Below are 24,684 nucleotides of genomic sequence, written 5' to 3' on the forward strand. Positions count from 1 at the left end.
CCAAATTGGGCCCAATTAACCATATACCCTCCCCGATGTCATGTGACTCATTAGTGTTAGAAGGTCTTAGGTGTGAATGGGGGGCAGGTGTGTTAAATTTGGTGTTATTCTCATTCTCTCATACTGGTCACTGAAAGTTCAACAAGGCACCTCATGGCAAAAAACTCTCTGAGGATCTGAAAAAAATAACCCATATATATATATATATATATATATATATATATATATATATATATATATATATATATCTATGGTTATATGCCTGAGTCAGCAGATACTTTCACATGTGAGTGTACTATGATTTTAATAAAATAAGAATAAAATAAGAATAAGAATCAATAAGAATATATATATATATATATATATATATATATATATATATATATATATATATATATATATATATATATATATACATATAGATATATATACATATAGATATATATATATATATATATTCTTATTGATTCTTATCCCTTTCCCGCCGAGCGTACGCAGATATGCATACTCGGCTTCCGGGGGTTATACCGGGATGATGCCCGCACCTGCAGGCATCATCCCGGTACCGTTTTTTGCAGCAGGCGATTGGCTATCCAGGCATAACAACCGATGCAGCTAAAAGCCGCTCGGCTGTTATGCCGGAGGAGCGGGAGGGGACGTCCCCCCCTCCCGCCGCCTCTCGCCGCTGTTACCGGTGCTCCCGCTCGATCGGGAGCACCGATCAGAGATCCGACACCTCCGGCTGTTGCGGAGGAACTGGAACGAAGCCGTAATCGGCTTTGTTCCAGTCTCCTCATCGTAAACACGGAAGCGACGTCATGACGTCACTTCCCGTTTACTCGGCTGCCAATGGCGCCGGTTTAAAAAAAATATCCGGTATTCAGAATCGCCGTTTTCGGCGATCTGAATACTTTGAAGTGTAAAGGAGGGGTGGGGGGTCTTTTAGACCCCCGATCCCTCCATAAAGACTGTGGACTCACTCTCCCAGGCCTAGTGTACGGAAAGGAGGTGGTGTTAAAATCTTCCTATCCCCTCAAAGCACTTTTCAGGTTTTTCATCCACCCCCCTCTCAGTCCCTCTCTTCATTTGAAGCTCACTGTATTTGTCTATTTTCTCTAGTTTCATTGAGAATTGCTGTGTTCTATCGGCCCCCTGGACCGGTATCAAACTTCCTTGATGACTTCTCTGCCTGACTACCCTAATTTCTCTCCTCTGAAATTCCAACAATTATTCTTGCTGACTACAACCCCCCATGTGCCCCTTCCCCTGACTTCTCTGTCAAGATCAATGGCACATCTATCAGCCCGTCCCCACATGCCAGGGTGCTAAGGGTAACCTTAGACTCTGAATTGTCCTTTCAGGCCCACATACAATCCGTGTCCAAATAAAGCGGCCTTAGCCGCTGCAACATTTCCAGAATACGCCTATTTTTAACCAATGACACCACTAAGCTTCTAATTCACTCCCTGTTCATCTCTCGCCTCGACTACTGCAACTCCCTCCTCATTGGATTACCTTTACATAGACTATCCCCCCTTCAGGCCATAATGAATGCCGCTGCCAGACTCATCCACCTTAACAGCCATTCAATGTCCTCCACCCCTCTATGCCAATCCCTCCACTGGCTTCCACTCACCCAATGAATAAAATTCAAAGTAATAACAATAATTTACAAAGCCATCCATAACTCTGCCCCTAGATACATCACTAACCTAGTCCCAAAATACCAACCAAACCGCTCTCTTCGGTCATCCCAAGACCTCCTGCTCTCTAGCTCTCTTGTCACCTCCTCCCATGCTCACCTCCAGGATTTCTCCAGAGCTTCTCCCATCCTTTGGAACTCCCTACCCCAATCTGTCCGACTGTCCCCTAATCTATCCATCTTTAGGCGCTCCCTGAAAACCCTTCTCTTCAAAGAAGCCTATCCTGCTTGTAACTAACACTGTTTTACTTCCTCCATCAGCTCATCCCCCACAGCTATTAACTTTTGTATCAATTGACCCTTCCTTTTTAGATTGTAAGCTCTAACGAGCAGAGCCCTCTGATTCCTCTTGTACCAAATTGTAATGTAACTGTAATGTCTGCCCTCATGTTGTAAAGTGCTGCGCAAACTGTTGGAGCTATATAAAACCTGTATAATAATAACAATAATAGTATGGACGGGTACAACGGAGGAACTCAATATATTTCTAAATTCATTGGAACATAACAACTTTAACTTAAAATTTATGTTGAATTGTGATCAGTGGGTTATTGATTTCCTTGATGTAAGCATTTTCATCAACAAGGATCAAAGTCCACTTTGTTTAGAAAAGAGTCATCGGGAAACATTTTGCTCCATGCTACCAACTCACGTCCCAATTCATTAGTACATAACATTCTGTACAGTCAATACCTAATGTACCAGACAAGTTGAACTTGAGAAGAAGGCATGTGTCCTTTATTTACACCTCTGGGATAGGGGCTACAGTAAGTCATGCCTCAGGAAGGCGTACCATTGAGCCTAGGCACATGATAGAGAGATATTGATCCATGAAAAGAACAACCCTCAATTCATTGTAACTACCAAATTAATCACTAGTTATTCTGGACAACACTCGAAGATTCAACATATTATGCAAAGATACTGGCATTTATTTTGCTGATGAAGTGGTCTCCAAGTATATTAACAGTTTTCCTGAGATCATCTTTCGTCTGTCTCAATCTTTAAAAGATCAATTAATCCACAGTCACCATGTAGGTAAAACTCCAAGGAAAAGCAGTAAACTTGGTACGGCGCCATGCCTTAGATGCACTTATTGTACATTTATTACCAATGCATGCCAAATCGGTCTCCTGAACGGTCGAACATGGAAGCCTCGCTTCTTTGCTAATTGTCAAACCATTGGTATTATTTACATTATGCAATGTGACTGTGACTCCTATTATTTAGGGAAAACAAAAAGACCCTTCTTCCACAGGATTAGGTATAACATATACCTTATTAAAAGGAAAAAAATTGAGACCCCCCAATAAGTAGACACAGGAGGTTACACCATGGTTTTGATCTGTCCAAGGTCCATTTCTTTGCCCTGGATCACATGAGAGAGGAGGAGCTAAAAAAATATTACAAAGTGAGGCCAGATGGATTTACCAGCTATTGGCTACTAAATACCCTGGCCTAAATGAAGCTTTAAGCCTTTTTTATGAAATAAGCCATTATGTACATTCTTCTCCTCAGTAACTTTAACTGTGCCACTTTACAGTATGCCACTTTACAGGCATACTATAGACACCCCCAGGCACATTAATTAAAGGAATATTTGTTTTTTATTGTTTCACTTTAAGCATTAAAACAATCACTGCTCCAGAAAAACATCAGTTTAAAAAAAAAAAAATTGCATTGAAACATGTCACCTGGGGCAGGACCACGGTCCCCAAACACTTTTTACGACAATAACTTGCATATAAACCTTTAAAATTAGCACTTTTTAAAAGGTTTTTTGTATTTTCGTATAGCTTATGTGTGCCTCATCTCTCCTGAAGAAACATGTTGAGCTCATAGGCATTTATATAGCTTTATGTATTAGGAACAAACATTGGAATTTTGATGGACTTTTCTACAATACAATAAAACGCTTTTCTTTTTATAAAAATAGTTTTCTTTCATGTGGCACCATTAAAATCCCATTCTCCAAAAATTCTTAAATACTCTCTATATGGGATGAGAGTGCCTTTGATCTTTTGAATAAGTGTAAAAATATAAACTTCAAGGTGTAAAAATTTGTTATTTCCATCCAAAGTCTGCCAAAGAGACACCAGAATTTATTAAAAAAATCTCTAATCTTGTTCTGAGGCCACTAACAATATTTTTTAAAACTTTTTTTTTGCATTGGTATATGTCCCCAGGGCAGTAACCAGGCCCCTTTAACATTTCTTGGCCAATAACTTGCATATAAGCCATCAAAATTAGCACTTTTGATTTTTAAAGTTCAGGTCTCATTGACTTAAATAGGGTTTGCAGTTTGGGACCGAACTTTTGAGGTGCTCAAGGAGTTATAACGCAAACCAAACCAGGGGGTGTTTGACCCAACTATACTCCTCAAACAGAACAGAAGATAGCTGAAGTTCTACTTCATTGATTTTTTTTCCAGGCTTCTTGTATTTGTGAACATAACTTTTAGTTTTGTATGTGTTTAATATTCTATTATTACAAATTTTTAATCTACAACTTAAATCTGCTATTCTTTTTGCACAGCGATACGAGTTTTAAAGCTCATCCAGCCTTAAATCCCCCCTTCCAAAAGAGCTGCACCCTCCCCACTTAGATTTAGTCTGTCCCTACAGGCCCACATCTCCAGGAATTCTAATGCAGCGTACATGCGAGCTGAATGTCCAACAGAAAAGGTCATACGGGAGCTTTTCATCGTATATTCCGATTGTGTGTATGCCCCATCCGATTTTTTACTTCAAAAATTCTGACGGACCTAGAAATGGAACATGTTATAAATATTTCCAATGGAACCATTTCCTATTGAGAAAACCGCTCATCTGTATGCTGTTCCGATGTACCAAAAATGACTCATGCTCTGAAGCAAGTACGAGATGGAAGCTATTGGCTACTGGCTATCGAACTTCCTTTTTCTAGTCCTGTCATACATGCTGTATGTCACCGTGTTCTTGACGGTCAGACTTTGGTGTGATCATGTGTACGCAAGACAGTTTCAGTGGAACTCCGTAGGAAAAACCTTCAGAGTTTATTCAGATGGGAAAACCGTGTGTACAGGGCATAACCCTCCTTCTCACACCAGTTTCTCAGCTACTTTTTTAACTCCTAAAGCTGCTGTTGCTTCTCTGGTATGACTCATAATGCAGTTAGTTTTTATAAAAAAAAAATACTAACTTGAAGGTCCTTTTCCTTAGCTTCAGCTTTCCTTAGCTTTCCTTAGTTCTGAAGTTTTCCTCTACTTTTATCACCAATGTGTGCCATGATAGCTGGGTTCTCCCCAGTCCCACACAACAATCTGTCAACCCAATTGATGATGCGAAAGCAGTTTATTTTGTGAATGAGTATGGGTATTAATTAATTACTCACTCATATTGGGGGGTGGTATCGAGGGGAGAGGGCTTTATTATTAAAGAGGGCTTGGCCAGGGTGATAAGGAGAAGACTGTTGTCCTTGTTGCCCTCATTGACATAGGAGCCCCCATGTAGAGGGCATGCGGCCTGATATAGTTCATAAAGGGGGCCCCTGCTCATCTTCCCCTTTCCTAGCCTGTCAGGATACATGCGCAGATAAGTGTCTTGTATCCTCCACTTCTCAAATCCCTCCAGCACAAATTCTCTCCCTTCAAAATCCCCTTCCCCAGCACAAATCCTCTTCTCATCCCAGAAAAAAATCCTGCAAATTCCCTTCCCTAGGCCATAATCCTCTTTTATAGCAAGTCCCTCCCCAACAGCGTTCCTCTCACTCTTCAAATGCCCAAGGCTTTATTCACACAGGCATTCATGCATGTAAAAGTCTGCTTTTGCCTGCATAGGAAGCATATATCTTCCATGCATCCACACAATAAGTCCCATTCATGTCTGTTAGGGTGCAGCAGCTGCACGGACACAGACACTGTTGCCTTTTTGAAATCTGTGCAGGTGCCGATGCATGTCCCTGAACACAGAGTGAGTTTGGGGACATACACTCACACAGATTTCAAAATGGGAGCAGCGGCTGTATCCTGTCATTTAATTTTTTTGGGGATTGTCCTTATTTGGGGTAGGCCACCTATGACCATGAGATTCTATGTTTCATTTTTTTTTACTGTTCTTCCCTCTGGCAGTGCTTCCTGGCAAACTCCAAATGTCAAGTGAAGTTTGCTGTACTTGTGACATGCATATGACCCCCTCTGGCTGCATGCTATGTTTCAAGTGGATGGTCGAAGCGTGATAAATAGGGATGAGCCAAACACCCCCTGCTTCAGTACACACCAGAACATACCGAACAGGCAAAAAATTCGGAAGAACACACGAACAGCATTAAAGTCTATGGGAGTCTATGGGACACAAACATGAAAAATCCAAAGTGCTAATTTTAAAGGTTTATATGCAAGTTATAGTCATAAAAAGTGTTTGGGGATCCAGGTCCTGCCCCAGGGGACATGTATCAATGCAATTTTTTTTTTAAACTGACGTTTTTTCTGGAGCAGTGATTGTTTTAATGCTTAAAGTGAAACTATAAAAATTAGATATTCCTTTAAATATCAAGCCTGGGGGGTGTCTATAGTATGCCTGCAAAGTGGCACATTTTCCCATGTTTAGAACAACAGCAAAATTAAATTTCTAAAGGAAAAATTGTCATTTAAAACTGATTGCAGCTGTAATGAAAAGTTGGGTCTCCGCAATATAGATAAAACTCATTTAAAAAAATGGCATGGGCCCCCTCTCCCCAGTCCGTTACCAGGCCTTTTGGGTCTGGAATGAATATTAAGGGGAAGCCCAAACCAAAATTTTAAAACAAAATTGCGTAGGGGCCCCCCTAAAATCCATACCGATCCCTTCAGGCCTGATATTGAAATTAAGGTTAACACTGCACCAAATTAAAAAAAATGGTGTAGGGATCCCCCCAAAATCCATACCAGACCCTTATCCGAGCATGCAACCTTGCAGGCTGCAGGAAAAGAGGGGGGAGGAGAGAGTGCCCTCCCTCCTGAAATCCTGAACCTCCTGAAAGGGCACAACAGATACATCCCTGGGAATTACAGACCAGTTAGCCTAACATCAATAGTATGCAAACTCTTGGAGAGGATGATAAGGAACTATATATAAGATTTTAGCAGTTAAAATTATAGCATTAGCAGTAATCAGCATGGATTCATGAAGAATCATTCTTGCAAAACCAAACTATTAACCTTCTATAAGGAGGTGAGCTGCCATCTAGATAAAGGATGGACCATAGATATGGTGTATCTGGATTTTGCAAAGGCGTTTGACACAGTTCCCCATAAACGCTTACTGTACAAACTATGGTCTGTCGGAATGAAACATGGGGTGAGTACATAGATTGAAAACTGGCTACAGGGGCGAGTTCAGAGGGTAGTGATAAATGGGGAGTACTCGGAATGGTCCAGTGGGGAAAGCAGGGTCCCCCAGGGTTCTGTTTTGGGACCAATCCTATTTAATTTATTCATAAACGATCTGGAGCATGGGATAAACAACTCAATCTCAGTATTTGCAGACAATACAAAACTAAGCAGGGCAATAATTTCTGATGTGGAAATCTTACAAGAAGATCTGAACAAATTAATGTGGTGGGCAACTAAATGGAAAATGAGGTTTAATGTAGAAAATTGTAAAAGAATGCATTTGGGTGGCAAAAATAGGAATGCAATCTACTCACTAGGGGGAGAACCTCTGGGGGAATCTAGTATTGAGAAGGACCTGGGGTCCTAGTAGATGATAGGCTCAGTGGTGGCATGCAATGTCAAATTGCTGCAAGCAAAGCAAACATAATATTGACATGCATTAAAAAGGGGATTAACTCCAGAGATAAAACTATAATTTTCCCACTCTACAAGACTCTGGTCAGGCCGCACCTGGAGTATGCCATCCATTTCTGGGCACCAGTCCTTAGAAAGGATGTGTTGGAACTGAAGAGAGTCCAGAGAAGGGCAACAAAGCTAATAAAGGGACTGGAGGACCTTAGTTATGAGGAAAGGTTATGCCGCGTACACACGATCAAACAATCGGGTGGAAAAGTCCGGCAAACTCAAGTCCGCCGGACAATCCCCCCGTGTGTAGCCTCCGGTAGACTTTTTTGACCCGAAAGTACGGCGGACTTAGAAAGTAGTTTTGCACTCCAATCTTCCCGCCGGACTCGCATTTCGGCGGACAATCCGGCCCTGTGTATGCCAGTCCACCGTACTTTTGAAATGAACGGACTTTTCCCGCCCGGAGAAAAGTCCGCTCATTTCGAGCGGGTCTCCAGGTAGGCAGGGCCCGTGAAGGAGACGTCGCTGGCCCCGCCACCTGGTACGGACTTAAAGGGGAACCCCAACGCCGAAGAAATCGGCGTGGGGGTTCCCCCCAAGTCCACATCAGACCCTTGTCCGAGCACGCTACCCGGCCGGCCAGGAAAGGGGGGACGAGTGAGTGCCCCCCTCCTGAGCCATACCAGGCCGCGTGCCCTCAACATGGGGGGTGCCTTGGGGAAGGGGAGGCCACGCGCCCCCCCACCCCAAAGCACCTTGTCCCCATGTTGATGAGGACAAGGGCCTCTTCCCGACAACCCTGGCCGTTGGTTGTCGGGGTCTGCGGGCGGGGGATTTAGCGGAATCCGGGAGCCCCCTTTAATAAGGGGGCCCCCGGATACCGGCCCCCCACCCTATGTGAATGAGTATGGGGTACAATGTACCCCTACCCATTCACCTGTGAAAAAAGTACAAAAAAAAACACAACACAGGGTAAAAATAGTTTATTGCACAGCTCCGGGGGTCTTCCGTCTTCGGGGGTCTTCTCGCCGGACTCCTCCGCTATCTTCTGCTAGCTCTTTTGCTAGCGGAGGAGCCTAGCTTTCTTCCTCGCCGTCGACCTCTTTTTCCGACTTCGGAGGTCTTGTCCCCCTCTTCTGGGGTCTTGTCCCCCTCTTCGGTTCTTCTGCCGGGCCACCGCGCCTTCTTATAGCTCTTTTACAGGCAATGGCCCGGTCTTCATTAAAATTAGAAGAGAAACGGTTTAACCTTAAACTGCGTAGAGGGTTATTTACTGTAAGAGTGGTAAGGATGTGGAATTCTTTTCCACAGGCAGTGGTTTCAGCAGGGAGCATTGATGATTTCAAAACACTATTAGATTGGCAACTGAAGGACCACAACCTACACAGATATATAATGTAATACTGACATGTAATCACACACACAGGTTGTACTTGATGGACTTGTGTCTTTTTCAACCACACCTACTATGTAAATATGTATGTAACTATGTATAAGGAACAAAGACCTTTGTATCAGGATCATCAAGTCTTTCTTTTAACAAAAGGTGCAGATTTAAGCTTATTGAAAATTTATTTGAAAGTATCATTGTAATAATAAAACTTATGTGAGGTCTTTTGACCGGTTTTTCCGGCAGAATAAACTCTGATGTTTTTTTTTTTTTATGGAGTTCCGTTGGAGTTCTGCTGAAATGGACTTGTCTACACACGATCAAGTCTGATAGTTTAGAATGCAGTGATGTACAACACGAACGATGGGACAAGAAAAAGGAAGTTCAATAGCCAGTAGCCAATAGCTGCTCTTGCGTCGTTTTTGGTCCATCGGAACATACATACTGATAGGAATTGATTCTGTTGGAAAGATTTAAAACATGTTTTATTTCTAGGTCCATCAGAATTTTTGAAAGAAAAAGTCAGATGAAGCCCACACACGATCGAATTATCTGTTGAAATGATTCCGTCTGACCTTTTCTGCCAGAGAGTCCGACCGTGTGTACACAGCATTAGTGATTAGCTTTTTATTTCCTTCAAAATAAAAAAAAGTTTTATAGTAGTCTATTTATAATTGGTATTTTTTTTCTGGAAAATTATCATTAAAAATAAACATAAATAGTTAGAAAATATAATGGGTAGTTAATTAATTAATTAATGATTCATTTTATATGTTATTTCCATAAAGGCAAATGTCGTTGGAGTTTTGTATTTGTTTCTCTTTATTTTGATAACATGACTTTCATCATATTTTCTACATATCACAGATACACAGTTTTTTCCTTAAAAAAAAGTACCTTTCTTTCATTAAGCATTACAACAGTAGTTGGATTCATCTATAGCTTGCTGAAATACCACATTTGAAAATTGCTTGCCCGAAGGCGGTGAACAGAGTGACATAAATATACAGGACATTTTGCACACTTACTTTTCATTCTTATACACAATGATAGATAAGCTGCTGTTTGTGTAATATTTTGTGGGTTTCTTCATTTTTTTAGAGATCCTGCTGAGACTGCCTTTATTCTCTCTAGTTTTTAAAGACCAACTGTTGTTGCTAGGTTTTTTAGAAGTCATTTGAATCATAGTGGGCCGCACAAATAAATCACTTTCTACAGAATTGACATTTATAACACACATAAATTTTACTTCTGAAGAATATGTAATCCATTAAAATCTCAGGTAGAATAAAGGCAGGCATAAACAATTTGAACATTTCTCAGAGAGTTATTTGTTCTTGGGTTTAACTTAAAGCTTGCAATCTGGTAAGCTGGCTTTTTTTAAGGTCATTTTATGATGCCTGTAAGCATTTAGAAGGTTTATTTGTTGTTATTTGTTAGACAATACAAATAGATATGACATAGAATGTTCATGGAAAAAAAATAGTGTATGAAATAAAACCAAACATACTGCAAAGATACACAAAGCTTTATGTTGGTTGTTCGGTTATTATTTTTATTTAACCACTTGAGATCCGCGCTATAGTCAAATGACGGCTACAGCGCGGATCTCGAATTCCAGGACTACATCTATTGACGTCATCCCCTTTAAGGCCTCCCCGCGTGCTCCCGGGAGCGTGCATCGGGGAAAATCTGTGTTGGCCGTGTCCCCTGGACACAGCCAATCACAGATCGCTGTAAACGGCCAATCACAGTGGCCGTTTACAGCGCAATCGCCGCCTCCAATGGGTGATGATCTCAAATGTAAACAAATCAGATCATCACCCATTGCCGAATCTGTCTCCTCACACAGCGATAGCGTGTGAGGAGAGAGATACTGTGAGTGGAGAAAAAAAAAGTGTTTTGTGCCATCTGTGCCCATATCTACCTTGCCAGTGCCCAGATCTACCCTGCCAGTGCCCAGATCTACCCTGCCAGTGCCCAGATCTGCCCCGCCAGTGCCCATCTCTACCCCACCTGTGCCCACCTGTGGCCACCTGTGCACCATATGTGCACCATCTGTGCACCGCCAGTGCCCGCCAGTGCCCATCTGTGCACCGCCAGTGCCCGCCAGTGCCAATCAGTGCCCATCTGTACCAATCGGTGCCCATCTGTGCCACCTCAGTAGTGCCCATCTGTGCCGCCTCAGCAGTGCCCATCTGTGCCGCCTCAGCAGTGCCCATATGTGCCCATCTGCTGCCTCATCAGTGCACATCTGCAATAAATCTGCACATCTGTGCAATAAATCAGTGCACATCTGTGCCGACCCATCAGTGCCCATCTGCCGACTCAGCAGTGCCCATCTGTGCCGAATCAGCAGTGCCCATCTGTGCCGACTCAGCAGTGCCCATCTGTGCCCATCTGCCACCTCATCAGTGCACATCTGTGCAATAAATCTGCACATCTGTGCAATAAATCAGTACACATCTGTGCCGACCCATCAGTGCCCATTTGTGCCGCCTCAACAGCGCCCATCTGTGCCACCTCAAAAGCACCCATCTGTGCCACCTCAAAAACGCCGATCTGTGCCACCTCAAAAGTGCCCATCTGTGCCACCTCAAAAGCGCCCATCTGTATAATCAGTGCACATCTGTGCCGACTCATCAGTGCACATCTGTGCCAACTCATCAGTGCCCATCTGTGCCACCTCTGTGCTGCTTCAACAGTACACATCTGTGCCACCTCATCAGTGCACATCTGTGCCACCTCATCAGTGCCCATCAGTGCAGGCTTAACCAGCAACCATGGCTAAACGAGTCTTTTCCACCGAGGAGGCGTACCAAATTATTTCCACGCCCGACTAGAGCAACGGGGAGCTCTCCTCTTCAGATTCCTTTTCAGATTCGGATTCTGAAGCCGACATAAATTATGAGCCAGTCCTCAGCAGTGAAACACTGACTGAATCCGAGGAGGAAGATATCCGGCCCATCAAACGAAGGCGTTCTAGTGAGGCAGTGCCGTCCACCAGCACCGAAGTGCCGTCCACCAGCACCGCAGTGCCGTCCACCAGCACCGCAGTGCCGTCCACCAGCACCGCAGTGCCCCGGCAAGAAAGGCCAAGTACCAGTGGGGTGTCATCTCAGCCCCAAAGGGTTAGGAGCCATGCCGGCCTTCCCTATGCCCTTCAGAACCCCTTGTGGCTTCCTCCTAATTCAGGAGAGGCCAATGTTCCCCCTTTCACTGCCCAGCCAGGAGTCCAGGTGGACACGGAGAATTTTACCCCAATAGATTATTTTAATTTAATTTTTACTGGGGATATGTTGTCGTCAATTGTGGCCCAGTGCAACCTGTATGCACAACAATTTATTTTGCAAAATCCGACCTCTTGTTATGCCTGTCCCTACGAATGGAGAGACCTAACGGTGGAGGAGTTCAAGGTTTTTTTAGGCCTCACATTTAACATGGGAGTCAACAAAAAAAATCAATTGCATACCTATTGGTCAACCCACCCCCTCCACCACTCACCGCTCTTCTCCGCAGTAATGCCCAGAACCAGGTATCAGATGATCCTGAGGTTCTTACATTTCAGCGACAATTCCCAGTGCCTTCCACGAAATGATCCAAATTACGACAGGCTTTACAAAATTCGACCAATACTTAATTATTTTTCAGTAACATTCCCCAAATTGTTTACCCCGGACCAACACATATGTGTGGATGAGTCCCTTATTAAATTTAGCGGCAGGCTTAAAATGAAGCAATTTATGCCCAGCAAAAGGGCCCGCTATGGGGTGAAGGTCTACAAATTATGCGACCGAGCCACAGGGTACACATATTCATTCATAGTGTACGAAGGGAAGGACACCCAGCTGCAGCCCCCTAATTGTCCAGACTACTTGGGATCCAGCGGAAAAGTTGTTTGGGATCTCATATACCCCCTATTGGATAAAGGCTACCACCTGTATATAGATAACTTCTACACATCTCTGCCCCTGTTCCACAACCTTCACCGGAAGAAGACGCCAGCATGTGGCACTGTAAAAAGGAATCGAAAGGGCTTTCCTCAAAGTCTTGTGAATAAGAAGCTGTGAAAAGGAGAAACCGCAAGTCTGAGAAACAAGGAGGTTCTGGCAGTGAAGTGGAGGGACAGAAGGGATGTGTATATGTTGTCTTCTATCCACAATGATACCTTCGTGGAAATCCCCAGAAGGAATGGCCCCGTAAAGAAACCAAAATGCATTTACGAATACAATTTGTTCATGGGGGGAGTCGACTTCAACGACCAAATGATGGAACCATATCTTGTCACAAGACGGACATACCATTGGTACAAAAAAGTAGCAATTTATTTTTTTCAATTGGCCATTTACAATTCCTATGTAATTTACCGCAACTCCACCCAAAACCCCAAATGTTTCTTTGGCTACCAGGAGGAAGTTTTCACTGCCCTTATTTTCCCAAACGGCCCACCAGAAAATATCCGATCAGATGTTATTAGTCGACTCTCCGAGCGCCACTTTCCCGATAAAATCCCTCCCAAACCAACAGGCCAAAGACGTAAAAAAAGATGTAAGGTGTGTACCAGAGCAGGAGTCAGAAGAGACACATCTTATTATTGTGCACAATGTCCTTCCCAACCAGGCCTCTGCATAGGCAACTGTTTTCGGCGTTACCATACTTCAATACATTTTTAGTGAAGTATGGTAAACATAATCCTCAGTTCCTGCCTTCATACACCTTCACACCCCTTATGCCACTGCCTGCTCTGTAACTGACCGTGGCTTGTTATTTGACCACTCTTATGCCTGCCGATTCTGTACATACCGCTGCCTGATCTGGAACTGACCCTGGACTGTTATTCGACCATGCTTCTGTCTAACGATTCTGTACAAATCTCTGCCTGATCTGGAACTGACCTTGGACTGTTTGGCCACGATATTTGCCTGCCTCTTGGACTGATCTTGTATTCTGCAACTGGACTAGTGGGATTCAACACAGGGTCTCACATATGTGAGGGGCTCCAGTATAGTTTTTCTGGAAGAAGAAAACAATTTTCTTTGTTTTCTTATTCCTAGATTAGGGTCTGGAGACTCGGAGGCTTCAAAGAGATTTGGGAGGGAGGAGCCTCTACCCCTATCCCCATTCTGTCCTGAACGAGGCTCTACTTCTGTCTGCTGCCTGTAGGACTTTCTGCCATAATGCCGCACTGACCACACCACAAGGACCTGCCTACTACCAGGACCAATATTTTTGGCACTGCTGACATCTCTGCACTGACCCTGGACTGTAAAATGGACAGTATCCCTGCCTGCTGCCTGAAAAACTGTGTTCGCTGTTGCTCACCAAGTCCCTGCCTGCTGCCTGGACCAGTGATATCCTCCTGTGGACAACTGCGCTTCTAAAACCACAGGTAATCTTTTCTTTACCCTTTGCTCAGCATAATGTATTTGGGGGTGTAATTCTTGGTATGTGCAGGCTATGTGTCCCTGGAACGCCGACGGTGTTCCTTGCATGTTGCGCCTCTGTATGTGGCCAGGCTGTGTAAACGTCTCACACATGTGGTATTGCCATACTCAGGAGGAGTAGTAGAATGTATTTTGGGGTGTTATTTTTGCTATGTAAATGCTATGCGTTGGAAATATCTTATAAACGGACAACTTTGTGTAAAAAAAAAAGTTTTAATTTTTTTCCACATTTTCCAAAAACTTCTGGAAAAAAATGAACCATTGAAAAGACTCATTATGCCTCATAGATTATACGTTGGGGTGTTAGCTTTCCAAAATGGGGTCATTTTCTGGACGTTTCCATTGCCCTGGTGTTCCAGGGCCTTCAAAACTGTAATAGGTAGTTGAGAAATGAAATGTGTAATTTATGCTCCTAGAATGCCTGAAGATGCTACTTCAGAATTAGGCCTCTGTATGTGGTCAGGCTGTGTAAAAGTCTCACGCATGTGGTATCGTTATACTCAGGAGGAGTAGGAGAATGTATTTTGGGGTGCTATTTTTGCTATGTAAATGATATGTGTTGGAAATATCTTATAAACGGACAACTTTGTGTAAAAAAAATGTGTTTTCATTTTTTTCCACATTTTCCGAAAACTTCTGGAAAAAAAATAACCATTGAAAAGACTCATTATGCCTCATAGATTATACGTTGGGGTGTTAGCTTTCCAAAATGGGGTCATTTTCTGGACGTTTCCATTGCCTTGGTGTTCCAGGGCCTTCAAAACTGTAATAGGTGGTTAAGAAATGAAATGTGTAATTTATGCTCCTAGAATGCCTGAAGGTGCTACTTCAAAATTAGGCCTCTGTATGTGGTCAGGCTGTGTAAAAGTCTCACACATGTGGTATCGTTATACTCAGGAGGAGTAGGAGAATGTATTTTGGGGTGTTATTTGTGGTATGCACATTCCGTGTGGGAGAAATAAGCTATTACAATGAACATTTTGTGAAAAAAAAAAAATCGTAATTTTGCAAAGAATTGTGGGAAAAAATTACAACTTAAAATAACTCACCATGCCTCTTACTAAATACATTGGAATGTCTACTTTCCAAAAAGGGGTCATTTGGGGGGCATTTGTACTTTCCTGGCTTGTTAGGGTCTCAAGAATGGAGATAGGCCTTAGTACATCAGATGTGATCTTTTTTTGCAAATCTTTATGATTTGCACCATAGCTTGTAGACTCTATAAGTTTCACACAGATCATATAATATGCAATAATTTGGGTTATTTTTACCAAAGATGTGTAGTAGTATAAATTGTGGCCAAAATTTATGAAGAAAAATTGCTAATTTGCTAAATTTTGTCACAGAAACAAAGAAAAATTCATTTTTTTTCAAAATTTTCGGTCTTTTTTCATTTATAGCGCAGAAAATAAAAAACCGAGAGGTGATCAAATACCACCAAAAGAAAGCTCTATTGATATGAAGAAAAGGACAAAAAAATCATTTGGTTACAGTGTTGCATGACTGAGTAATTGTCATTCAAAATGTGAGAGCACTGAAAGCTGAAAATTGGTCTGGGACTGAGGGGGGTTTAAGTGCCCAGTAAGCAAGTGGTTAATGAGTTGACTAGTTCATGCATAACTTTCTATTTGTCAGCTCCCATTGTTTAATATATGCATTTAATATTTAGTCCGATCTAGGTTTTTCTGTTGTATTTCATATAAAATAATTGTGTTAAAAAGGTACAGAGAAAGTTACAAAACATAGTAATGGCTGGTTTCTTACTAGTCTAGTTGTTTCCCCATTTCTTATGTGGATGAAAATAAGCTCTTGGTTATTAAGGCCATCGTCCAAATGTTTTGAGGTTTATAAAAAACATACCAATTATCTGTGTAGTACACTAAAGAAAACACCTTTAAAGTTAGGATGGGCTTTGGATTCAGACTGAACTCATGTTCGGTCTGAACTTTGGCCATTTGGAGTAACCAAAATAATGGGGTGTTCTGCCTTTGGTAGAGTCATATAGCACTACAAAAGATGTGTAATGTGGTTCTTTTTTTTTGGCAGGCATTGTTCTTTATCATTGAATATTTGCATTGCTGGAAATCTGATTGATGATGGATTTCCATAATGAGCCTTTATGGGATTCTCTATTTTATAACAAAGGACTGACAAAAAATGTGTCTTTATTTACTATATTTTAATATACTAAATTTGTTAATAGGTAGAGGTACTATTTCTTCCTTATTTATTTATATGGGACAGGGGGGTGATATTTGGGGGCTCCCTTATTTTTAAAGTGGGCTTCCAGATTCTAAAAAAGCCCTCTCCTACAGCCTTCCCCAACCATTGGTCCAAGGTTGTGGGTAAGTGGCCTTGTCTTTATCAACATAGGGACAATATGTTCCCCCCTAGTAAGTTATCTTCCACATAGTGAGGCCACTTGGTCTAGTATGGAGGAGGGGGAACATGCTTTTAATGGCATGTTGTCTAATGCCTTGTACACACGGTCGGACATTCCGACCACAAAATCCGTCTGATTTTTTCCGACGGATTTTGTTTGAAACTTGTTTTGCATACACGCGGCCAGACAAAGTTGTCGGAATTTCCGATCGGCAAGAACGCGGTGACGTAAAACGTATGTGACTATAAAAGGGTGGTTCAGCACCCTTTGGGCTCCTTCTGCTGATCTTGTGTTTATGGCATGTTAGTAGAAGTTTGGTTAGGGACGATTCACACTGTTCAGACTTGTGCTTCAGATCACTACTGCTCTACAGTTTTGCTTGTGGGTGCGTATCTGCATATCAGTACTTGTAGTCAGTTTGCATTTGTTTGTCATTGTGGTCTATATTTATATAGTACGCTTTGATTTCCAGTGCCTATTGTCCACTCGTTTCTGTTTTTCAGTTCGTTCTTTCAGACCTTGCTGTTTATCGGTGCTTTCTGTTAGTCCGTTCTGACCAGCCAAACATTTTGAAGCCATGTTGCATGTACATACTCGTTGTAGAGTTCGTGCTCTGCAGGGGCTTGGTGTTGGGCTTTTAGCTTTGGCACAAGCCCAGTCCATGAACAGGGCGAGGAGGAGTTCATGGAGCAAGAATTGGTTGCTGCAGCGTGACTAATACTCACACATGCCTTTGCTTCGTGAAATCCGGGAGAATATTCCTGATAATTTCAGGAATTATCTCAGGATGACAGACCCCATTTTTCACCGTCTGCTGGCTTTGCTGACCCCTTATAGGCAGGATACCTGCATGAGGTAAGCCATCACTTCTGAGCAGAGGCTAGTTGCCACGTTGCGGTACTTGGCGACAGGGAGAAGTCTTCAGGACCTCAAGTTCTCGACAGGCATCTCCCCCCAGGCTCTGGGGATCATTATTCCAGAGACCTGTTCTGCCATCATTCAGGTCCTGCAGAAGGACTATATTAAGGTAAGTTTTCTCCTTTAACATCACATTCTATGTATTTAATGTTTGCTAATGTATTGTATTTCTTTCATCGCTCCATAATCACCATGATTGGAATATGCTGTAATATGCTGTGCCCCTTTGTCCTCATGCATGCTGGAAGCTTTTCAAGTTCTTTTTTTGTCCTTCATGCATATTTGCCTTCACTAACCTCCCCAGCATGCTCTTCTGGGCCAATAAACACCTCTAGCCTAGTCACTTAGCAATGTATTTTGTCAGCTCCATAGTAGTGCTTTCCCCTAAACACCCCCTAAAATGTGTACAAATGTTATGTGTGTTCTTAAATTCATGTAGAGTGCCAGAAGCTTTTTTTTCGGTGAGCCAAACTCATTAGGAACCCCCCTCCCCCAACTGCTAAGTCAGCTGATACCAATCCTCTATCTGCTGACTTTGACAAACCCAATACACACTATACCTACTTCTTTTGTGGTCAGATTTATGGATGAATTCACCAAAGCATGTAGTGCAAGGGCCTGCCTCAATACTGTCAAATGCTACTGTTTAAAGTTTTTTTTTATCCTATTAGTATCTTGATAGGTGATAGCAGAATGTAAAAATGTGCTTACATTTGTTCATTGTTTTATTTTTTGGGATTATGACACTTCTTACCTGTCTAGTGGGCTGCCAATAGTGTAAGTAAATAGGGGCTGGCCAAAGTATCACACATTATTTATGCATTCAACTCTCAATGAAGTGGAGAAGGTTACCTGTCCAAAACATCCCCCCCTAATTTTTTGCAATGGGCCATCCGATGGGTGAGGAATCTGATAAGGGGACCTAATACTTTTGGCTTTAAATACTAATTTCCAAAAATCTTATACTGATCTTGACCAAAATGTTTGTGTCTAATCTGCTTGTTTGACTCCACAGTTTCCTTCAACGCCACAGGAATGGCAGACTGTGGCCTCTTTGCCACCCATTGGGACTTTCCCTATTGTGGAGGTGCAATTGATGGGAAAAACATCTGCATCGTCCCACCACCCAGCTCGGGGACCTAGTATTGTGATGTTTGCAGTGGAGTCAGCGACATATAACTTCCTGTATGTGGACGTGGGGAAAAATGGCTGGATGTCGGATGGTGGAGTGATCACGCAGACAAAGTTCTACTGGCGTCTCCAGAGTGGCAGTTTGGGCTTGCCACCTCCAGAGGAGAATGTGGAAGGACTCCCCTTCGTCTTTGTCGCGGATGAAGCGTTTGCACTGGTGGACCATCTTACGTGGCCATTCCCTCACCCCGGACCAGAGGATTTTTAATTACCGGCTGGCCAGAGCCAGAAGAGTAGTGGAGATTGGAGAACACTTTTGGGATAATGGCCAGCCTGTTTAGCCTATTTTTTACACCCATCCACATGGCAGAATATAAACTGAACCTTATTGTGCTTTCCTGCTGCATTCTGCACAATTTTTTTTAAAAGTACTCTCTGAACTAAGAGGCCTCAGTTGGGCCTGACGCAGACTTACCAGAACATGCCAACCTGACGGCCCTTGAAGCTGGCCATCCTGGCTTGCCCCCCCCCCCCCAAAGCTCCCATGAGGTCAGAAACCGATACATGGAGTGCTTTGTGGGTAAAGGGACCATTGATATGCCAGACAATGTCTGAGGCATTTTTTTAATACATTTCACTTTCAAACTACAATAATATTTGTTTTCATTTACTGCTTGGGTTTGTTTTAGGTGTCTCCTAGCTTTCTTTTTTTTTATTTTATTTTGGGCCTTTTTCTTCAACAGTGCAAACCAAATTTCTGTGTGAGATGAGATGAGTCTCTTCTTCAGATAATATTATTATGTTGTGGGTCTGCTACACACACAACTTGTTTTTGTTGTTAATGTATGTAGTGCATTTCTGACAAAAATATTGCTAATTTTCAGCACCATAACAGAAATATGTGGAGTCATGAAAATGGCGTGATTGGGGAAAATTATAAGTGGGTGTTATTTACTAAAGGAAAATCCACTATGCACTACAAGTGCACTGAAGAAGTGCACCTGAAACTGCACTTGGAGTGCAACGGGGATTTGCATTTAGTAAATAACCCCCATTATCACAGAAAAAAAACAACTTTACTACAAATACTGCTTTTGCGCATTGAAAAAGGAAGCCACACATTGGTGATAAATAAACGTTTTTGTGGAAGCAGGCATGTATCAAAGCATAACATACAGAACTCAGTAACTTACAAAGTTCAACTTTGAAAAGTGAAGCCAATATCAGACATGAGTATGTCAAAACTGTATTGATATTGCCTTCATCACATGGGGTGTCACCCCTGTAAAAGCCAAATTTGGAAGATGCACACAAATTGTGATTCAAACTGGGCATTTTCCTTCTGATGCCATGCCTAATGTCAATATGTGCTATTTCCCATCATGGGGGATCAATGTACGTGTTTTGGGGGTGCAATCCCTTAATCTCAGCCACTTTAGTAGCGAGGAAGGGGTTGCACCCACAAAACACGTACATTGATCCCCCATGATGGGAGATAGCACATGTTGACACACTGAGGGTCATTTACTAAGATGAATGCACTGCGCTGGTTCATACCTTAATGATTTGTGAGCCAGATAAATTATTAATTGAGCGTTTGAACCGGCGCACGCATAAGCACAACAGATGATAATATGCCATTGATAATAGCGCACGCCGTATCATTAACAGTCCATTCACACGCGGGCAACAAGACTTCCAGCGTGACTTTGGGAGGCAACTTGGACTTGCCTTGAGTATGAATTACAGCGCAACTTGGGGTGACTTCAATACGACTTGGGGCGACTTACAACACGACTTAAAGTCACCCCCAGGCCAGGCGACTTTAATTTTATATAAAAAAACGGCATGGGTTCCCCTCTAAGAGCATACCAGGCCCTTCAGGTCTGGTATGGATATTAAGGGGAACCCTGCCCCCCAAAAATGGTGTGGGGGTCCCCCTCAAAATCCATACCAGGCTCTTCAGGTCTGGTATGGATTTTAAGGGGAACCCCGTGCCAAAAAAAATGCCATGGGGCCCCCCCTCAAAATCCATACCAGACCCTTATCCGAGCATGCAACCTGGTAGGCCGCAGGAAAAGAGGGGGCGTACGAGAGAGCTCCCTCCCCCTCCTGAACCATAACAGGCCACATGCCCTCAACATTGGGAGGGTGCTTTGGGGTAGCCCCCCAAAGCACCTTGTCCCCATGTTGATGAGGACAAGGTCCTAATCCCCACAACCTTGGCCGTTGGTTGTGGGGGTCTGCGGGCAGGGGGATTATTGGAATATGGGACCCCATATCCCAGCCTTCCCATGTGAAATGGTAAGGGGGTACAAAGGTATCCCTACCATTTCACCAAAAAAGTGTCAACATTTTTAAAAATGACAAGAGCCAGTTTTTGACAACTCCTTTATTAAAGTCTTCTTCTTTCCATCTTCTTCAGGTCTTCCTCGTTCTTCCTTCCATCATCCTTCGGTATCTTCCTCCAACTTCTTCTTCCTCTGCTTCTTGCTCCGGTGTTTTCATCCGGCATCTTCCTCTATGGCTTCTATTATTCCCTGCTTCATTCTTGTGCTGTTCTGCTCAATGGGAGGCTCCCACTGTGTGACGCTTCTCTTCTTCTGACAGTTCTTATATAACGGAGTGTCAGAAGAAGAGAAGTGTCACACAGCGGGAGCCTCCCATTGAGCGGAGCGGCCCGAGAACGAAGCGGGGAAGAAGAGATGCCATGATGGAAGATGCCGGACGAGAACACTGGAGCAAGAAGAAGAGGAATGGAGGAAGAAACTAAAGGATGAAGGAAGGAAGAAGACCCAAAGAAGATGGAAAGTAGAAGACTTTAATAAAGGAATTGTCAAAAACTGTCTCTTGTCATTTTTAACATTTTTGACACTTTTTTGGTCAAATGGTAGGCCCTTACCAATTCACATGGAGGGGCCAGAATCTGGGGGTCCCCTTGTTAAAGGGGGCTTCCAGATTCCAACAAGCCCCCTGCCTGCAGACCCCCACAACCAACGGCCAGGGTTGTGGGGATGAGGTCCTTGTCCTCATCAGCTACCCCAAAGCACCCTCCCAATGTTGAGGGCATGTGGCCTGGTATGGTTCAGGAGGGGGGCGTGCTCTTATCTCCCACTCTTTTCCTGTGGCCTGCCAGGTTGCGTGCTCGGATAAGAGTCTGGTATGGATTTTAAGGGGGACCACATGCAATTTTTTTTGGCGCATGGTTCCCCTTAAAATCCATACCAGACCTGAAGGGCCTGGTATGTAATTTAGGCGGACCCCAACGCATTTTTTTTTCTTAATTAAATTTTTTTTCTTAATGCTAACATGACCTGTGTGCAAATAGTCTTAAAAATAAACATAAAAGTGAACCAGCGTAAAAAAGTTGAGAGGTGCGCCTGTTCAACTTATGCAAATGCATTTACATTGCTTGACATTTACTAAAATTTTGCCGGTGCAGTGAACCAAAGCATTTGAATGTGCGCAAATGGAGCTTGTGCATACGCAGTGCTTAAATTGACCTTGCACAGTTCTAAGTGTATTTACAGGTGCAGCAGGCTTGTCCAGAGAAAGTTACTTTCTCATTTTATTTTGGGCATATTTGTTACTTGGACAGTTCTAACTATACTTCCTCACACCACCCACATCACCCCCATAATATTGGCACTTCCACCTTCTTTAAATTCTGAGTTGAAGAATGCGTGTCTATATTATCGCACTGATTGCTGCCTCCCGTGCATTGGGAATATAATAGTAAATGGGGAATTGCGCTGTGTTACAGGCGCAAATGTTTTGTGAATGTTTTGTGCGCCGCAACTCATGGCGCAAACTGTTCGTAAATCAGCCCCATTGTGTACATCTTCCAAATTTGGCTTTTGTCAAAATATAAAACTGTTTTTTTTTTTTATGGATGCTAGCTAGTTTTGGATGTTTCAGATTCTCCCTAAAACATCAATGATGTTCTTAATTTTTTTGTTGACCATCATTGATGTTTTCCTTGAGATCTAAATCGTGATTGCACCCCATTATCTCCCCAATGATGATCTGGGCACTTTCACTGGCAAAATGCAATTCTTCTTCCACAACATCCGCATCACCTAAAAATAAACCAAAAAAACACACCATGTATTATAAAAATGTAGGCAAACATCTATTACCTGAAGCTGTGGTCTCAGACACTGTTGTGGTGCCAATTTCACCAATTTCAACAACCTCTCCTTCCTCCTCCTCCTCTGCTTCTTTTTTTTTGTATTTCCCCTTCTTTGGGAGGTGTGGGGTCCCTAGTGTCCTCAGACGTCCTGAGTCTTTTCTATCTTATGAGAATGTAAAAAAGGAATACTTAGAACACTGATATTTGAGGACAGAAATAGGAATATGAAACATTGCTTGGAAGTGTCACACAATTGTCTTTTTTGGCAGAGTTCAAAGCTGAAAACATTATTTTAGAGACTAAAGCTGGAATACTTACCTGTTTTGTGCAAGTTTGACAGATGGAGACACCCCTATAGTATCCACGTGTGTAGGACACCCTAATAAAAAGGGTGTTCTGTTGTTCGACATTAGTGCTCCTGAGTCCAGATGTGTAAACAGCTACCGAGTGTCCTCTCCTTTACACTAAATCAAGTTTGCATTTCATTCTATTACAAACTCCTCTAGACAACAAACTTCCTTTGACTAGAAATAGGCATGAACAAATGTAGTTAAGTGCAACTTTCCAAAAAATCGTATTTGAAGTGGGGAAAACGAACAATGTTTACTACTAACGATTGAACCCATGATTATGAAAGTGGCCATTTTAAACTGTACAACATTAAATAAAAGCACATGGAGCAGAATGCAAGCAATAATAATAATATGAACACACGAAAACTACTTACGTTTTTGAAGAACTCGCTTGATCTTTCTGTACTGATCGTGCTCCCTCGGTTTCAGGTCTGACCAGCGTTTCCTCAGTTTATCCTTGGATCGTCGCACTCCAAAATTCTTCTGAAGACTCTTGAAGACAACTTTAGTCATGATCGTGGCCTTTCTGATATTTGGGTTTGGGTAAGGTCCATACTTCCCATCATAGCCGTTCCTCTTCAATATGTCCACAATCTCCAACATCTCTCCAAAAAACAGATTTGAGGCCTTTAATCTTCTCCTTCTAGCTCCAGCCTTTCCTCGTCCTCCTCCTTGTTAGTGGAATAATTAGTGTGCACCTGCTGTATCTCCGCCATGTGCTCTCCCCACCGCAACGAAAGAGAAGGATCTAGAAAGAACATCAGGGGCGGGCGATGTTTCACGCATGCACACTGTATATAAAACGCAACACGCGTGTGTCGTATGTACAATCTGTGCGCGGAGGAAGGAGGAACTGAAGCGCTGATCATTCGAACTAAGGTACAATTTTAAATTGGTACATCACTAGCCTATACTTCTTCTAGATTGAGGCTTATATTGGGACAGGATTAGGAGAATTTAACCACTTGCCGCCCGCCCTATAACAAATTGGCGGTGGCAAAGTGGTTGCATAATCCTGATCGGAAGTCATATGACGTGATCAGGATTATGAGCCGCTGCGCGCCCCCGGGGGCGCGCATCGCGGCGATCGTTGTTGCGGGGTGTCATTCTGACACCCGGCAACTACGATCTCGGTAAAGAGTTTCCGACGGAGACTTTTTACCACGTGATCAGCCGTGTCCAATCATGGCTGATCACAGTGTAAATAGGAAAAGCTGGTGATCGGCTTTTCCTCACTCGCGTCTGTCAGACGCGAGTAGAGGAGAGCCGATCAGCTGCTCCTCTGACAGGGGGGTCTGTGCTGATCGATTATCAGCACAGCCCCCCCGGGGATGCCCACACTGGACCACCAGGGACGCCACCAGACCACCAGGGATTCCCAGGACAAGGTATGCCACCCTAGACCACCAGGGATTCCAGTCAGTGCCACAATGGGTGCCAATCAGTGCCCATAATGGATCCCAATCAGTGCCCACA

Source organism: Lithobates pipiens, unplaced genomic scaffold (assembly GCF_037356315.1).
Source record: "Lithobates pipiens isolate NorthernLeopardFrog02 unplaced genomic scaffold, aLitPip1_a1.2 Scaffold_13, whole genome shotgun sequence".
Taxonomy (NCBI): domain Eukaryota; kingdom Metazoa; phylum Chordata; class Amphibia; order Anura; family Ranidae; genus Lithobates; species Lithobates pipiens.